Source organism: Phyllostomus discolor, chromosome 9 (assembly GCF_004126475.2).
Source record: "Phyllostomus discolor isolate MPI-MPIP mPhyDis1 chromosome 9, mPhyDis1.pri.v3, whole genome shotgun sequence".
Taxonomy (NCBI): Eukaryota; Metazoa; Chordata; class Mammalia; order Chiroptera; family Phyllostomidae; genus Phyllostomus; species Phyllostomus discolor.
The window spans coordinates 61,249,945-61,267,964 of NC_040911.2; positions in this window are offsets into that span (position 1 = coordinate 61,249,945).

An 18,020-nucleotide genomic window follows, 5' to 3' on the forward strand; every position below is an offset into this window, starting at 1 on the left:
AGCAGTAAGTTATCTTGTTTCTATCAATGGTATTCAAAAATCAGCTCAAACATTTGAGTACTTTAATATTTAACTTTTTTGTTAATTCTCTGAATACTGTTAACACCCTTGTCTAACTTTGTCTTATGATGCTGTAGAAACTTTTCAAATTATTTTTCAAAGAATACTGCTCACATTCATTCTTTTTGTGTTTCAAACTAAATACAGGCAGTGTTGTACTAGTTGTGTTGTATTACATACTACATGGACCATTTTAAAGAAACTTAAAGTTTCAAATAGATTCAACATTTATATTACTTGCTTTATAGCATTTTAGAGACACTTTTGAAAAAAAAAAAAAAAACTTCCTCACTGTTGGTGGGAAGGCAGATTGCCCATCAGTAGATAAATGGATAAAAAAAACTATGGTACATTTACACAATGGAATACTATACAGCAGAAAGAAAGAAGGAGCTCCTGCCCTTTGCCACAGCATGGATGGAACTGGAAAGCATTATGCTAAATGAAATAAGCCAGGTGGTGAGTAACAAATACCATATGATCTCACCTTTAAGTGCAACCTAATCAACAAAACAAACAAGCAAGAAAAATATAAGCAGAGACATTTGAAATTAAGAACAAATGGACAGTAACAAGAGGAGAGATGGGCGGGGATAATGGGGGCTTCAGGAACAACTATAAAAGACACATGGACAAAACCAAGGTGGAGGTGGAATCAGGGGAGGGAGGTGGAGATGGCTCAGGTGTAAGGGAGAAGTGAGGGGGAAAGGCAGAAAACTTTACTTGAACAATAAAAAATTAAAATAAAAATAAATAGTAGGTGAGAATAATCTGAATATTAAACAAATAAAAATATTTAAAAATTCTTTTAGGTTTTACAGCTAGGTGGCTATTTTAAAACCCTCTCCCTTTTGACTGTCGTTTTATAATCTCTGTGACAGAAAGCCATAAGTAGCCAATGGGAAAGTTTCTTTGATTAGAAGAATAGTATTTTGTAAAACATTTTTTTCAAGTAAAAATTTTATTAAACTTGGTAAAAACCAATCTCCTCCCAGATACTTCCTCCATCAGAGCCTCTCACACTCCCACCTAATCTCCTAGACAAATATGTTTCTCTGTCTAGGCCTATGTACACTCCAAAAACAACAACAAAAAAAGATGCTTGGCATAGGTACTTGTGAATTTTGACTGATAGAACAAGTATCTAGCTGTAGGTCATTTACTAATTACTCCCAATTAAAAATATAAAAACACAAAATGGCTCTTCCTCTTCTTTTACCTGTCTATATAAATATTCACTGGTGCCAAACAAAGCTTAACTAGACCTAAAACATTTCTATACAGCAAAGGAGAATAGCTTCTGTCTTCAGTCTTGATCCTCTCTTTTTTGTTTGTTGTTGTTGTTATGTGTGTGTGTTCATTGGTTTGAGATAACAAATAAGAACATAAATACTATCATCTACTCTTTATTAAATCAATCATATTATTATTCTTATATTAAAACATGCACAATGAGAGTTCTGGCCAAGATGGAGGAGTCGGTAGAAATCTTTCACTTCTTTGCACAACAAAAAAGAGGGTAACAACCATTCTAAAATCACTAAACAACCAGAAGTGCCAGAAAACCAAACTGCATAGAACTCCGACAACCAGGGAATTAAAGAAAGAGTTAACCAGACCAACCAGGACAGTAAGACAGGAGGAAAGAGAGAGCCTGTGGTAAGGCGGTGGACCAAATGGGCAGGGATGACGGAATGGGAAACTAAGACTCAGAGCTGACTGTGGACTTCTATATCCCCAAAAGGGATATACGATTATGTTTATTTCAAAGATGAGGACAGCAAATCCTGAGGCAGACTAAATGGCTTCTCCAAGAGTTAGCAAGCTCAAGGATTGATCTTTTGGGGTGCTCTATGCAAAGTAATTTTATTTACTTTCAGCATGTAAAGGAGACATGGGATTCATATCCAAAGCCTTGTCAGCCTGAAAGGAGGTTTAGTCATTGCTTATAGACCCTATTTGGTTAATTACACATTAATTTCTTTTTTGCATTACTGCAATTGTTGAGTTTCTGTCAAGCTTATCCTGTTTACAGCTGTATCTGCCAAATCCTATGCTATATTTTAACATTTAGCAAGAATAGCATTTAGTAAGAACTGCCCAGACTGTGACACCCTTGTCCTATCTAACAAGTACATTTGACTACAATGGTGAGGGGCAGATCTGCACCTTTGTCTCTATCTCACTGTCTCAATGCTGGGTAATCCTTGAAGAGACCATGTGACACCAGTCCTGGCTCAGGGAGTTCCCAGAATTCCCACAAATAGTCTCAGCATCTCTTCCTAACCATCCTCATGGTAGGAGGAAGGGAGGAAGAAAATATGCATTTTCAGAGTTGCATTCCAAATTTTCCTCTTGGTCTAACTTCTGAGTTTTTTTTTAAGTTATTAAATGTGTTTTTCAATTAGAGTTGACATACAATATTATATTAGTTTCAGGCACAACATAGTGATTAGACCATCTTGGCATAACTTTCACAAGGTACCTAATCCTAAGCACCTCCCTTCAGCCTAACACACTCAAGGTTTTAATGTCTTAAAGTACCCTGGGTCTCCTTGGTTCTGTAGAAAGTGTGGAGCCTCTGCAAAGATTAAAAGGAAAATAAGCCCTGACCATGCACTCGTGAGACTCTTGCTCCTCCTGCCAGCAGTCTGTCACTGAAATACAGTGACAAATTGTATCGTCACAGTGACACGAGGCTGGGGAGGAAGTTATGAACACACACTGGATCCCAGTCATGACACTGGAGGGAGACAGATCATTATTTGGCCATGATCTTATTTTAAAGTTGAGGCAAAAATGACCAGGAAGGATGGATACAAATGATATCAGAGGAGGACATGGGTGTCTCACCATCCAGGTCTGCAAACAGGGTTGGGTAACCATGACCTTGAGGTTACAGCAATATTTCTGGGTTTGGCAAAAAAGTGAGCCCCTTTGGGGCCACCTCATTTGGGAACTTCAGCTCTTCAGGATATAAGTATAGAAATGTTGGGGGCAGACCACTACCAATGAGCTAAAAGTGGGACCAGTGACTTCAAGTAACCCCCAGGGAGCACAGAGCCTCCTCTCTCTGTTGAGTTATTATTTCAGGGAGCTGAAGTCTGGGCTTAAGCTCTGGGGAACCATAAACTGTTGGGCAGTTGTCAAAAGGGTGTCCTAAGCACAGCATGTCATGCACCCCTGGCTGCATCCCAGAATGTATAAAGGAGCTGCACAAGCCTATCCTGCTCTTCCTTGTTTGAAAGTATTTTCTTACCTTGTTGTTCTGTTTCCCCTCAACAGAGACCTTAAAATAGTAGCATAGCTGTTATGAGAGACCAGCTAGGTTGGCTGACGAAGAATTTCCTGAAACCACCCAGTATAGGGCACTCATTGCTCAGTCCTCTCCAGCTATCTACCCAGTGCTTCCTGGCTTGTGGCCCTTCCTGCTTCCCATTCACCTCCCCCCACCTTTTGCATTGGGTGGAGGTTTATGGTGAGTGTATACAGGAAGTCAGCACCACTCCCTTCCCTGATCTCCAGGGTGTAGCAGAATGAAAGATCTTCAGAGTAGCCCTTGCAAAAGGAGTGCAAACGTGGGATAGAACAGGGTCTGGGCATCTGTGTGAGGATGGTATCTGAGGTCACAGGCTCAACAACACTTTCCATTTGTGGAATTTTTTTCTTACATTTCACTTTCTAACTTAGAGAACAGGATTCAGAAATTCTCTTAAACTTAATGCTTTTCTAGTGAAATCACTGGCATTGAAATAAAGACATGGAGATAACTCCAGGCACTTCCTAGAGAATCCAGCTGATCCAAATGGCCTTTCACCGGGGCATCATCTTGCCAGCCTAAGAAACTTGTTATTTCAGAATTTCATCTTGTTATTGTTACAGAACACAACAAGGTGGGGCCTGGGACGATATACTATTATTGAAAGAAGGCCCCGGGTCCGTTATGTCTGCCGCCAGAGGAAAGATGTCTCTCAATGCCAGAGATTTGTGAAAAGGAAAGGAAATATTTATTTAATGCTATACTAACTTAAAGTAGTGACCTAATGTCTTTATCAAAAAAATCCTAAAGTCCCTAAAAACACCCACAAACACACAGTCCTTCCTTCCTTCCCCCTTTGCCCAGTCCAGAGTACCGTATCTCAAGAAAGGAAATAGAAGTCCATGGCTCAGGCAGTCCTCTAGTTCTTCTCAGCTAGTAATCCCTCTTGACTGGGAGATCTCCCTGGATTCCCGGCACCCTCAGCTGAGTCACCGGGATCTCTGCCAAAACCAGGTGGTGGTTCCCCCTTCTAAAGCTGTGGGGGTCCCCACTCTGCCAGGCCACGTGGTTCTCTCCTCAGGGCTGCGCATGGTTCTCCTCCAATGGCTGCACATGGCTCTTCTTCTCCGGGCTGCGCATGGCTCTCCTCCTCAATGGCCACCAAATCTGGGTTTTAAATCCCCACGGCCAATCTTCCTCTGCAGCCTCATTTCCAATTCCTCCCACACTGGGCTTCACATGCCAGAACTTGTGTCCTTCCAGCTTTACTGGGCTGCCATCATGAGTTTGGGCAGGCGTGGCCCCATGTCCTGGAGCCAGTCCTCTCTGAGCTCCCACCCAGGTGCTATAACTCAGGGGACCCACCCCCCCCAGTTACATCTGGGTGGGGAAGTTACTTCCATTCCCCTGGCTTAGAGCTGATCACAGCTACTTAACATATCTATGCAACCAGTCAAAGGTTATAGATATGCCAAATGACCATGCCAGAGCTTAGCTGCAAGGCTGTTGCTATGCTAAACAGCTCTCAATGGCCCTGATCCATTTGTCCCTTCCCCCAACCCACACCCTGGGCGGGGAGATGGAGACATCCCGAAATCTCCTGGACACCTTAAGTTCTGGACCCCATTTCAAATGCCTATTTGGGGCCCCCCTCTTGGCTGCACCCTGTAACATTATCACTTGCAGATGTTGGTCCAACTAAAACAAAACATCAACCACACAAAAATCAGACAGATGGACAGGTAAATGCAAAGTCGACAGAAGTGCCAGTTTGTGTGTCAATGAGTTCTTAATCTATAGGAAGAAATATAGTACTTCTAAGGGTATGACAGCATGCAATCTGTCTACTTTCTGCCATTGACAAGCTCAGGAAAAGCCAAGGGCACTCTTTACCCTTAATATTCTCTTAACAGACATTCTCTGAGAATGCCACATGTGCCCAGGCTGGACTAAACACCCAAGACAGCAATATAAAAGACAGGCCTGCTGAGGCCCTTCTGATCAGCAAAGCCTCCTTCACAAGGCCAGCCTTTCCAACCAGCCTATAGTTGTTCTGCATGCAGGCATGGAGACCATCTGGGCTTTCAAGTTATCTTTATAAACAAGCTTCCTGCTCAGTGCTGCTTCCATCATTTACAATGAAAAATCTAGGGATTTTATTTAAAAACTCGAGGGTACCTCAATTTGCCTGCAGAAAATGTTCACTTCCCTTGGTTAACATAGTTTGACAAAACAAAGACTTACACATGAAGGACAGCACTGTCATTGGCAGACCTTCTCCTCTTTAACTCCTGGGCTTTCCTGAACTGAAAGCAGCACACCTGGCTGGCATCTCTCTCTCTCTCTCTTTCTCTCTCTCTCTCCCCCCGCAATGTTATTGGGATACGATTCCCATACCATATAATTCACCTGTTTTATGTGTACCATTCAGTGGGTTTTGTGTGTTCATAAATGGGTCTCTGGTCCATCTCTAATAGATTTCCTGGCTACCTTGACTTTTCACCGCTCCTTCCCCACCCCAGGTGAATTCAGGGCCTGCCATAGTGTCCTTTCTGCCTTCTGGCTATGGTGGGAAGCCCATTAACTAGGAATCAGGTGATCTAAACCTGCTACCCACTGCCCAGGTGACAATCATTTATTTGCCCCAGTTTCTATAGTCATAAATGGCTAAAATGAGATCAAATGGGTTGATGAATGTAAAGACTCTTTAAGGAATAGTAAATCTAGAAATGTAAGGTTATTATCAAACAGGGTCAAAGGCCAACTGTGAAAAGAAACAGTGCTCTAGGGCAGTACTGTTCAGTCCTGGAACCACAGGGGTGGCTACCAAATACTTGACATGTGATATGAATCAAGATGTGCTATATATCATGGACAAAACCAAAGAGGGGTAGGATCAAGGATGGGGAGTGGGAATGGCTGGGGTTGGGGGAGTAGTGGAGGGGGAATAGAGACAACTGTACTTGAACAACAACAACAACAACAACAAAAAGATGTATTGTGTATATAAAACATACACCAGGTTTCAAAGACTTAGTATGAATATATATATGAAAAATATCTCAATAATAATGATTACATTGACCAAAGTTGAACTGATAATATTTTTGCTATAGAGGGTTAAATATAATCTATTATTGAAGTTAATTTTATTTTATTTTATGAGGCATTAGAAAAATTAAAATTATACATGTGTCTGGGTGATATTTCTATTGGAGGGTACTGCTGTAGGAAAAAATAATTTGAATTTGAATGTCCTCTGTCATCTTCCTTCTTTCCTGTCTAGGGAAGAAGCAGCATCTGGAAAGAAGAGAGAGGCTGAGATCTCAGCATCACTCTGGTGCAGGATACCTTTGAGGGACAATAAACAGTTGGGCAGCCCTGTTTGTTTTCATAAACACATGAGGATGAAGTTGCATTTTCTCTGGTAGATGCTAAGTTCTTCAAAGCAGGCATTGAGAGTGTCTACCCTCAGCCTCTAGAAAGTTCTTTAAAACCAACTCCCTTCCTTTGGTTCCCCTCTTATAGGTAGAAACTGTGAAGGATATCAGACTGGCCTTTGGCAGTGAGCTGTCACTGCCATTAGCTATAGCATGCATGGGTCTGTGATTCAGCTAGTGGGTCACCAACAGACTTGGGAGCTCAGCACTGCCAGCTTAAACCATGGGGCACTTATGATCAGAGACTTCTTTACTTTCTTGCTTCCCAGTCAGCTGCTGGGAACTGCCCTGTCTGGTTTCAGAAGCTATAACCCTCCATGGCTAAGGCTGAGTAAAATCACCTTGGGACCATAAACCACCAAGGAGACAAAGTTTATCCTCCCAAAAAGTGTGCAGCCTCTGCCCCCTTTACTTAACACTGCTTGGCCCCAGGAAGATGACTGGTCAGCCAATGACAGGTAGAACTCCTCAAGGGAGAGACAGCCTAAGACAGGCATGGTCATGAAGGGGCCATCAGGGAAGGACTTAGGGGACTATAGAAAAGGGGTGATGGACCCTCACCCCTCAGCTTTGTCATAGCCTGTGTCCTCATTCTATCTGTAAAGTCTTCTAATCTCTTGGCTGCCCGCATGCTCCACCTGACTTAAGCCTGAAACAGTGCCAGAGGCAGGTGGGCCCCTGTGCAGGAATGGGTGGTTTCCAGGGGACAATCAGGCCTAAGAAAGAACATATAAAATCCTGTGAAACTTGCTTTGATAAGAATACCCTCAATTGAAATAAGGGTCCCAACATAAAATGAGTTTGTTTCCCAAAGTTTTATGGCCCTTTGGCATCACTCTATCTATCTGACCCTGACTCAGAATAAGCCCTTATAATTCTTTGAATATCTATTGTTTGATCATTACTACCTCACAATGATTGATGAGCTTTATGTATATGCCCCATATGCCCATGCAAATTAAACCTGCACCCAGTACCAGTGAAACATCAAGCTTGGTCATGACACTTGATTAGGTATCCTCTTTAAATCCGAGAATGTGGCTGAGCTTCTGCAGCTAATTATATGTCAACCCACAGGCATACACACATGCAGACCCACAAATGCACACATGCATGAATCCATCCCACACAACCAGGGACTCCACTCATCTTTCCTGCCACTTTGTTCCTGACAATGTACTGAATAAGGGGATCAAGAGGGAACCCATCTCTTTAAAAAAAAAAAAACAAAACCTTTTGTTCAACATAATGGCAGAATCACCAGGCTCCAGTGAGTGCTTCCATGTCTTCTGCTGCAGATCCTAAATGGGACCATAAACTTTGAGGTGCTCAGGTGGTCTATAAAATGGGGCTACTTTCCCCAGAACCCTGGGCAGCTTTCTCCTGTGAACAATGGAATCCTTCTTCCTCCATCATGGATGTGAAGGCTGAGCCCTCCCAACTGAACTTTGGCCCACTCCTATGACATTCTTGCAAGATTTCCCATTATGTGGTCTCAGCACATGGTCTAATTTTCTGATAAAGACACATAGGCAGGGTTTGGGGCTTGATTTATCTGCCTTTGCATGACCAAAAGCTCATGCAATTCACTCTGTGTAACAAAGGAGAAAACTCTTCCAATAAATATGGATGCAATAAAGAATGGTATTTATTTTCCTAGAAAATTTTTACTTTACCAATGTCCAGACAGGTGCAAAGACCTCTAACTGTGTATATCTGCATTTGCATATGTAGGTATAGGGTTATATCTATCAGACTATTGATTAGCCTATCTATCTATCTAATCATCAATCATCTACTATCATACCTGAGGAGATTTTAGTGGTTAAGAGAATTCATATGGAGTCAGACAGGCTATAGTTTAAATCCAACCTCTCACCACTTACTAGCAGTAGAATAAGTTATTTGCCAGTTATGCACAAATTACTTTATCTTCCTGATCTCAGTTACCTATGTGTAAAACTGACCCTGTTTTATGAGGTTGACAGAATGATTAACTGCACATGTCTCACACATAGGGGGACCTTCACAGTGGTAGCCATTCACAGTGTTACATTTTCTGCTCATATATGCATGCACATACACACACACACACACACACACACACATTATATGTAACATGCGGGTCATTTCCAGCCTGTCTGGTTATCTTAACACTTCTATTCAGATCAGCTTTTAATGGTCTCACCCCTGTAGCCAGTACCTGAGGTTCCTGTAGGACAGCTCTGAGGTGGAACCTGCAGTCTCTAGAGCTCCCTGCAGGGCTGAGCCAGTGCTTCCCTCTTGGGACTGTCCTGGAGATCCTACCCTTGCTTGTCCTGCTTCTCTCTTCAATTCCACTCACTCCTGTTCTGCCAGATACAAACACTTCCAAACCAAATACCCACAAATCCTCGGGCTGTTTCTGGGCAATCTTCTGAGATAGCAAGCACACCCTGGGAATAAAAGTTAGAGCTCAGGATCACATGGAAAAAGTGGAATCTCTTTCTTAAAGTGAAAAATGACCATCAGCCCTGAGCCCTAACCAAATGCTCCTGTTAGAACAATTTCTAAGGAGCATAGAAATTGCCCAAATAGGCAATATTCTGGAGCTGCCTTCCTCCTCTAGATAAGCAGCTTCCCCCAGAAGAGTTAGATTAATACTCAAAATAAAATGTTTCCTATTATTTTTAAAATAAAACATATCTAGGAAGAAAAATAATTTCAAGCAATATTATTCTTACACATTCACATTCAGACTTGAAAAATAGTTATTATTTTTCAAATCTAATAAAGATCCTTTTCACTAGCAGTTTTGAATAGAATATCTTAGAATAAACATTTGAAACTTAGATGATTCCTCTTCTGTAGGATTATCCAGAGTGGAGGAGCAGATGGCTTAGCATGCAGGTTAGCTCTCTCAACTCTCATCCCATCTCCTTCTAGCTCACATTCAGAAAGCCAAATGCTGTATTTCCTAGCATCCCCTGCAGCTAACCCTCCCCATGTGACCTATCACAGACCACAGCAACATGAGGCAAGGTGCAGACCCTGTGCACAGTAATGGAGTAAATGTGCCATGGCTTTAGCTGTCTAGACCCTAATGTCATAGGTGGCAAGTAGAAGGTAGCAGATTTTCTGCTGAGACTGTTAGGAGGTTTTCTTGTACCTCTGTCTGCTCTGCAAGTGTAGCATCCACACCTAATTAAATGGCCTCCCATAGGTCTGTGAGCATCCAATTCCCTTTACTGAACCTCCTTCCATTCGAACTCACTAGAGGGCACACTGTTGTCTACAACAATGATTGGCTAATCAATGACAGTCTAGACATCAATGAGAGCCTGGGCATTACTGCATTTATTGAGCAACTGCATCTTCATTTACCTAAAAGAGATTCATGGAGCTACCATTTCTGAGAGCTTGATTTGTGCTTTACATACATGATTTTATCTGATCCTCAAAAAGACTTCCAAGGTAGATTTTAAAAGTAAATAAGTAAACTGCACCTGGGAGAATATCAGCAACTTGCCCAAATGCCCAGTGGCAGGTGAGGTTTTAACGTAAGTCTATCAGATTACACAGTCCATAAGATTTCTCCTGTCCCACACTTCCCACTTCTGGACATTCTGTCAGATATATACATATGCAGGGTCAGATATATATCAGTGAGGCAAAGGAAGCATTGATTTGTACCCATTTCAGAGATATAAAAACTGGGTCTTACATAGGCTAAGTGACTTGCCTACAACTAAATAAGCTTCTGAGGCCTGAGAAACCAAGGTGGACTTCAAAGCCAGGTTTTCTGACTAGTTTCAGGGTTGGCATTTCTCCCTATACTACACTGCCTGGCCTGCTTTCAAAACAGGTAGCTTACACAGAGCAAAGATGGAGACAGTATCAGGGATTCAAGATGGGACCTTGAGCAAGAAATATGAAAGAAGGCAACTTGATCAGTTTTCATTAAGAAATCATAACCACCATGCCCATTAAATTCAATATATTTCTTGAGTATATACAAGCTGACCATTTTTTCTAAGTACTGTAAATATCTTTTACCAGTTATCTGGAGTTAGAGTCTAAATTCATTAAGGTTTAGGCTGATTGTTACTTGGGAATAGTCTTCAAATTCCAATTTATGTGATAAGGATTTGAGGGTCAAAGTTGGCCCAGTTCCTATCATCCTCCAGTATTCAGCAATGTTGTAGACACTTTATCATTCCACATGTCCTTTTCTTTGTTGTAAAACATTTGCCTTTGGTGTGTAGGATCCATGAAGTGTTGACACTAAGCTGCTCTCATGAACCTCAGTATGAGGGAGAAAGCCCACATGTTTCAACATGGCCAAAGAGCTTGGAGGGGGACTCTCAGGTCTGACTTTCACTTTCTGAGTTAAGAGAAGGATCTGAGGTTAATGGGTTTTCCTTCAATAATTCCAGCAGGTACTGCCCATAGTAAGGAGGAACTTTTATTTTCTGAGCCCTATTCAAAATGTTCATTTTGAAGCTAGTGATGCAATAGATCCTATAACATCAAAAATTGTTTGACATCCTTTGACACACAGACCTTTATTCATCTACATCACTCAAGAACTCCTGATGGTCAGAAAGGTCTTGCCTCCAACATATGTCACAGCTCTCAAAGCCTCCCAGGGTGTATTTCCAGCTCTCTCTCAGCCCTATTCACAGCACTTCCTGAGAACAGGTTTGCAAATGCTTGAATTCATTCTATTCCCTTAGACACCCAGCTTTTTCTTGCCTTTGAGCTTTTACACATGTTGCCTCCTCTCCTGGAACCCACCCTTTTATTTATTCATATTCTATTCCTCCCCATAAATCTGGGTGAGATGGAATTATGCCTGGAAATTATGATTCATTCTATTCTGCTTCTCCCAATTGTAGCATTAGTGGTAGGAAGCCCACCCATAAATTCCAGGCCTTCCCTGTGCCTGATATCTAACAGTCTTAAAACTAGCTTTTGACCAGAGCCAGTGAAGTCCAGATGGTAGTGCTAGAGCAAGAACAATCACCCTGCTTCACACACACACACCCACACACACACACCCACACAGTAGCTCTCCACCAATGACTGATGGCATAGTGAACAAATACCCCAGCTTACTGCCCTTCAGGCAGAATTACTCTGAAAACACATGGTCTACAAGGATTTTCAGAGATTCCCCAGAAAGACTTTGCCCTGACTGTCTACAGTGAGAACTTGTTTGATAACTCACCATGTGCTGGTTGCCTTTCCTTCCTTGTCTTACCCCCTTGGTCACTTGCTAGGGTTTTCTGGGATCATCAAATAAATTTGCTATACTGAAATCCTTGTCTTGGGGTCTACTTCTGTGGGAACTCAAGCTAAGACACCCTGCTAATGCCATAGCTGCCTAACTAAATTGTCTGTACCCATCACCTAATTCTAAAGTTAGGGTGGCCTGGGATGTGGGGGCCTTATTCAGTAGTGTCCCAATGCCTGGCTTACTACCTAGTTCATGATCAGTGTCAAGAAACACTTTCTGAATGCAGAAGACACACTATAGCATATGGAATAGTTTAGCCATCTGGCAGGGAAGACAGACACAAGCATATAAATAATGACTCTGAGAAATAAGGACAACAATTGAGGCAAATCAAAAAGTAACACAGAGGAGGAGTAATTATTTGTATGTAAGGTGTAGACAGAGTCAGAACAATTTGACCTCTGTGTCTTAAATGACTGAATAGACCAGGTAAGAATACAGGAAAGACATTTAAACAGAAACAAGAACAAGGACTAAATACAATGGACACAAAAATGTGTCCCTGATCTTCTTTCAGGGAAGGACTTGCTGTCCAGCAGGCAGTGTGGTTATCAGGGGCCTGCAGCTGCCAGCTCCTTCCTGTTCTGCTCAGGAGCAAAGAGCCATCTTGCCAAGGTCAAGCCATTCCTGGGGTTGTTTGCATTGGAGACTGAGTGAGATGAGAATATAAAACCCTGGCTATTTTAACCTAATTCTGGACATTGTGACAGGTAATAGTTACTCTTGAGCTCACTGTGGGGTTAGTTACTCATTGCCCAGTCCTGCATTCATTCAATTGTGCGTTCTCCTTCTTCCCTTCACTGATATCAATCCCTATTTAGGGTTGCCAAATAACAACACATAGTCCTCAATTAAATTTCAATTTTAAATAATCATTCTATATAAGTATATTCTAAATATTGCATGGGGCATACTTTATTTATTATTTATTTATCTGAAATTCAATTTTACTGTGCATCTTATATTTTATTGGAGAATGTTAGCCCTGATAAATATTTCACCCTAAATTCCAACTCAGTGTCTGCTCTGAAGACCCCAACCTGCAAACACTAAGTATAAGGGAACATGGTGTGATATGGTGCCCCAGATAGCCCTTGCTGCTGAAGCAGGAAAGATGGGGGATTGGAAGAAGAAGCTGTCAGAAGATAAGGTCTTAAATATCTTCATCCTAAAATATTTAAATTTTATCCTCCAGGATGATGATGGAAACCAATGGAAGGCTCTAAGTAGGAAAGAAGATGGCTGGGTTTGCATTTCGGAAAGGCCTCTCATGTGAATGTGTATGTGAGAGGATGGCCAGGAATATGCAAAAATAGAGCTGTCAATCAATCCTAGAGTTTAGTGATTGGCTAAGTTAATAATGGTAAGGGACTGGACTGAGGGGCATGATAATGACAAGGAGACTGGGACTTCTGAGATATTTAGAAGTGGGGAAATTTGCTTGGTAGCAGATGGGTATAAGGAGACAAAAAAAGGAGAAGATTGAATATTTCTCAGTTTTCCAGCTTAAGACATTATGTAAGTGGATGAATTTAGTTTAGTTAAGGAGCACCAAGTCATGCCTTGGACTGCAGTTACTCAGGAAGCTGGGCTAAGCTTACAAACTAGGCTTCATGGGAGATGAATCCTAGGGCAGCACCAGTGACAAAGAACAACTTCTGGCCCAACAGGTGCAACCACCTGGTCTCAAAGCAACCATCAATGGCAGGAAAGGAGAGAAATTTATTTTATGGGCCTTTTCTATTTCTCTCAGTGGTCAGCTTCTGCTCCATGGGGCACTAACACTTCACTCCTCTGGATTATGCCACCTAATATCTCTGTGAAGGCAAGTCCTGTACCTGTGGGTGCAGCCCAAGTCCCTGAGCTCATCAGAGTCCAGAGATGGTAGAGGGAGCCAAGTTCCAGGGGTTCTGAGTGAGCTGGACTTGGGTGGCAAGAGTCTGGAGTTCTGTGGTGGGTGCACAGTGGTTGTGCAAAGCCTATTCCAGGAAAGTCAAAAAGAGCAGTCAATTTTAAATGATAAGTTGATGGTAGATATGGGTTCTGCACTGAACAAGTGGTGAAGGACTGGGGTGAGTGGGAGAAGCAAGGCTCTACAGCCCCGAAATCCACTTGATGCAACCTGTTTGATAACTGGAATAAACAGCTCTGCTCTGAGGGAACTGGGGGACCTCCAAAGGCTGTCCCATAGTTCTGGAGTGTGGTTTTCCAGGGTACGTGGGAGATGTGCTGCTGTACATGTCAACATAAGAGGATTAAGAACCCAGGTAGTGGGGATAATCTGTGGTATGGAAAAAAAGAGACAAGCAATGTGTCAATAAGTTTAATGCCCACAGAGCCAGAAGAACCAACATACAAAGTGTTTGCAATTCAGTGAATAGAAGGGAGAAGGATGATCAAGTGATACGCTTATTTTCACAGAGATGTCTGTTGGTTTCCTTGTCACACAAATGTTTATCTCATGATCTCATTTGGAAATTCTTCCCCAAGTATCCAGACTGGGTAAGAAGCAGGGTTGAGAGTCAGTTCCTAGGTGATAAGTCACCCATATTGACCTAGAAAATAACAAGGATCATTTTCTTAAATTTCTCAGCACATAATGTTGGCATTTTTTTCACATGTAAGAAAAGTAATTTTATTCCAGCTCACATAATTTGATTTGATTTTCTTTTATTTTTAACATTTTTATTGTTGTTCAAGTACAGTTTTCTGCCTTTCCCCCCACCTCTCCCCACAATGCCAGCCCTCCCCACCTCTTTCCCTGTTTCCAACCCCCCTTATTGTCCACGTGTCCTTTATAATTGTTCCTGTAAACCCTTCACCCTTTTCACCCATTACCCCCTCCTTATTCCCCTCTGGTAACTGTCATCCTGTTCTCAATTTCAATGTCTTTGGTTATATTTTGCTTGTTTGTTTGTTTTGTTGATTAGGTTCCTGTTAAATGTGAGATCATATGGTATTTGTCTTTCACCACCTGGCTTATTTCTCATAGGATAATGATTTCCAGCTCCATTCATGCTTTTGCAAAGGGTAGGCACTCCTTCTTTCTTTCTGCTGCATAGAATTCCATTGTGTAAATGTACCCTAGTTGTTTGATTCACTCATTTACTGATGGGCACTTAGGTTGCTTCTGGCACTTGCCTGTTGTAAATTGTGCTGCTATGAACATTGGGATGCATAGGTTCTTTTGGATTGGTGATTCAGGGTTCTTAGGATATAATCCTAGCAGTGGAATTGCTGGGTCAAAAGGCAGTTCCATTTTTAATATTCTGAGGAAATTCCATATTGTTCTTATAAATAATTTGTATTGATTTTTCCACTAAAATTTTCCCCATTATACCCTTTTCCACCTCCACCCATCTTCCTACCTTACAGATCACCACACTGCTGCTCAAGTCCATGAGTTCCTTTCTGTTTTGATTGATTCCCCTATCCCAGCCTGCCCATCCCAGAGCTGTCAGTCTGCTCTCTATCTATGAGTCTCACTTGGTATTGTTCATTAGATTCTACATATGAGTGAAATTGTAAAGCATTTATTTTTCTCTGACTGGCTTATTTCATTTAGCATAATCTTCTCCGTGTCTACCCATAATGCTACAATGGATAAAATTTTCTTCATTTTATGGACTAGTAGTATTTCATTGTCCAAATGCACCACACTTTTTTTTACTGTTTATTCTATTACAGTGTCCACTTTTTCTCCTTCCATGCCCCCTCTACCCAGCCTGACTCCCACTTCCATACCATTATTAATTTAGCCAATCCCCTCACCATTGTCCACTTCAATGTGTCCTTCATATAAGATATTTGACTAATCCCTTTAACTTCTTTCAATCACTCCCTACCTCTTCTGTCTCCACTTGCAACTGTCAGTCTGTTTCATGATCCTCTGGTTCTATTTTGTTCATTAGTTGTTGTTGTTGTTGTTGTTGTTGTTGTTGTTCATTAGATTCTTTTTATAAATAAGATCTTATGGTATTTGTTTTCCACTGACTGGCTTATTTCACTTATCAATAGTCTCCATTTCTGCCCACGCTGCCTCAAAAAGTAGGAATTTCTTCTTACTTTCAGCTGTGTAGTATTCCATTGTTTAGATGTACCACAATTGCTTTTCTTTTTTAATCCACTAATCTGCTGATGAGCATTTAAGCTGTTTCAAAATCTTGACTATAGTAAGCAGTACTACTATGAACATGGGGGTGCATAAATTCTTAGGCATTGGTGTTTTGGGATTCTTTGAGTATATTCTCAGCAGTGGAATCCCTGGGTCAAAATGCAGTTCTAGATTTAGGTTGTTGTTGTTGTTTTGAGGAAATTCCATACTATTTTCATAGTAGCTGCATCAGTCTTAATTTCTTCTAACATTAAACTAAGGTTCCATTTTCTTCATATCCTCAACAGTACTTGCTTTTTGATGATTTATTGATAGTCATGTTGGCAGGTATGAAGTGATATCTTATTGTAGTTTTAATTTCCATCTGTCTGATGATTAGTGACATTGAACATTTTTTCATGTGTTGATGGGCCATTAGTATGTTCTCATTGGAAAAGTGTCTATTCAGGTCCTTTGCCCATCTTTATTTGGGTTATTTGTTTTTTTGCTGTTATTGTTACAGGGTGCAGCCAAGATGGGGGACCTCAAATGGGCATTTAAAATGGGGTCCAGAACTCAAGGTGTCTAGGAGATTTTAGGATGTCTTCACCACCACCCCACCACCCCAGGGTGTGGGTTGGGGGAAGGGACAAATAGAGCAGGGTCTTTGAGAGCTGTTTTGCATAGCAACAGCCTTGTAGCTAACCTCTGGCATGGTCATTTAACATATCTGTAGCCTTGGCTGGTCGCTTAGATATGTTAAATAGCTGTGGCCAGGCTCTGAGCCAGGGGAATGGAAGTAACTACCCCACCAGGGTGTAACTGGGGGGCAGGTCCCCCGAGTTACAGAGCCTGCATGTGAGCTTGGAGATGATTGGCTCCATGACATGGGGTCACACCTGCCCAGACTCATGATGGCAGTCCAGTACGGCAGCCATTGAGGGGGAGAACCACATGGCCTTGACAGAATGGAGACTCCCACAGCCCTGAGAGAGAGAATCACCATGCGGCTTTAGCAGAGAACCGCCACTCGGCTTTGGCAGAGTGGTGACCCAACTCCCGACTTGCAGCCATTGCACAGGGGGAGAAGCATGCAATTTTGGCTGAATGGGGACTCCCATGGCCCTGGGAGAGAGGACCACCTGCCTTTGCCAGAGGGGACCCCCACAGCTTTAGAAGGGGGAACTGTTACAGGGTGCAGCCAAGAGGGGGGCCCCAAATAGGCATTTGAAATGGGGTCCAGAACTTAAGGTGTCCAGGAGATTTGGGGATGTCTCCATCACCCCACCCCCCACCCAGGGTGTGGGTTGGGGGAAGGGACAAATGCAGCAGTGCCTTTGAGAGCTGTTTAGCATAGCAACAGCCTTGCAACTAAGCTTTGGAGTGGTCGTTTGGCATATCTATAACCTTTGACTGGTTGCATAGATATGTTAAGTAGCTGTGATCAGCTCTAAGCCAGGGGAATGGAAGTAACTTCCCCACCCAGATGTAACTGGAGAGGGCGGGTCCCCTGAGTTACAGTGCCTGCGTGGGAGCTCAGAGAGGATTGGCTCCAGGACATGGGGCCACACCTGCCCAAACTCAGGATGGCAGCCCAGTAAAGCTGGAAGGATACGAGTTCTGGCATGTGAAGCTGAGTGTGGGAGGAGTCGGAAATGGGGCTGCAAAAGAAGATTGGCCGCGGGGATTTAAAACCCAGACTTGGCAGGCATTGAGAGGAGGAGAACCTCGCGCAGCCCTGAGGAGAGAACCACATGTCTTTAGCAAAGTGGAGACTCCCGCATCCCAGAGAGAGGGAACCACGCGGCAGCCTTGGAGAAGAGAACCACACAGCCTGGTAGAGTGGGGACCCCCACAGCTTTAGAAGGGGGAACCACCACCTGGTTTTAG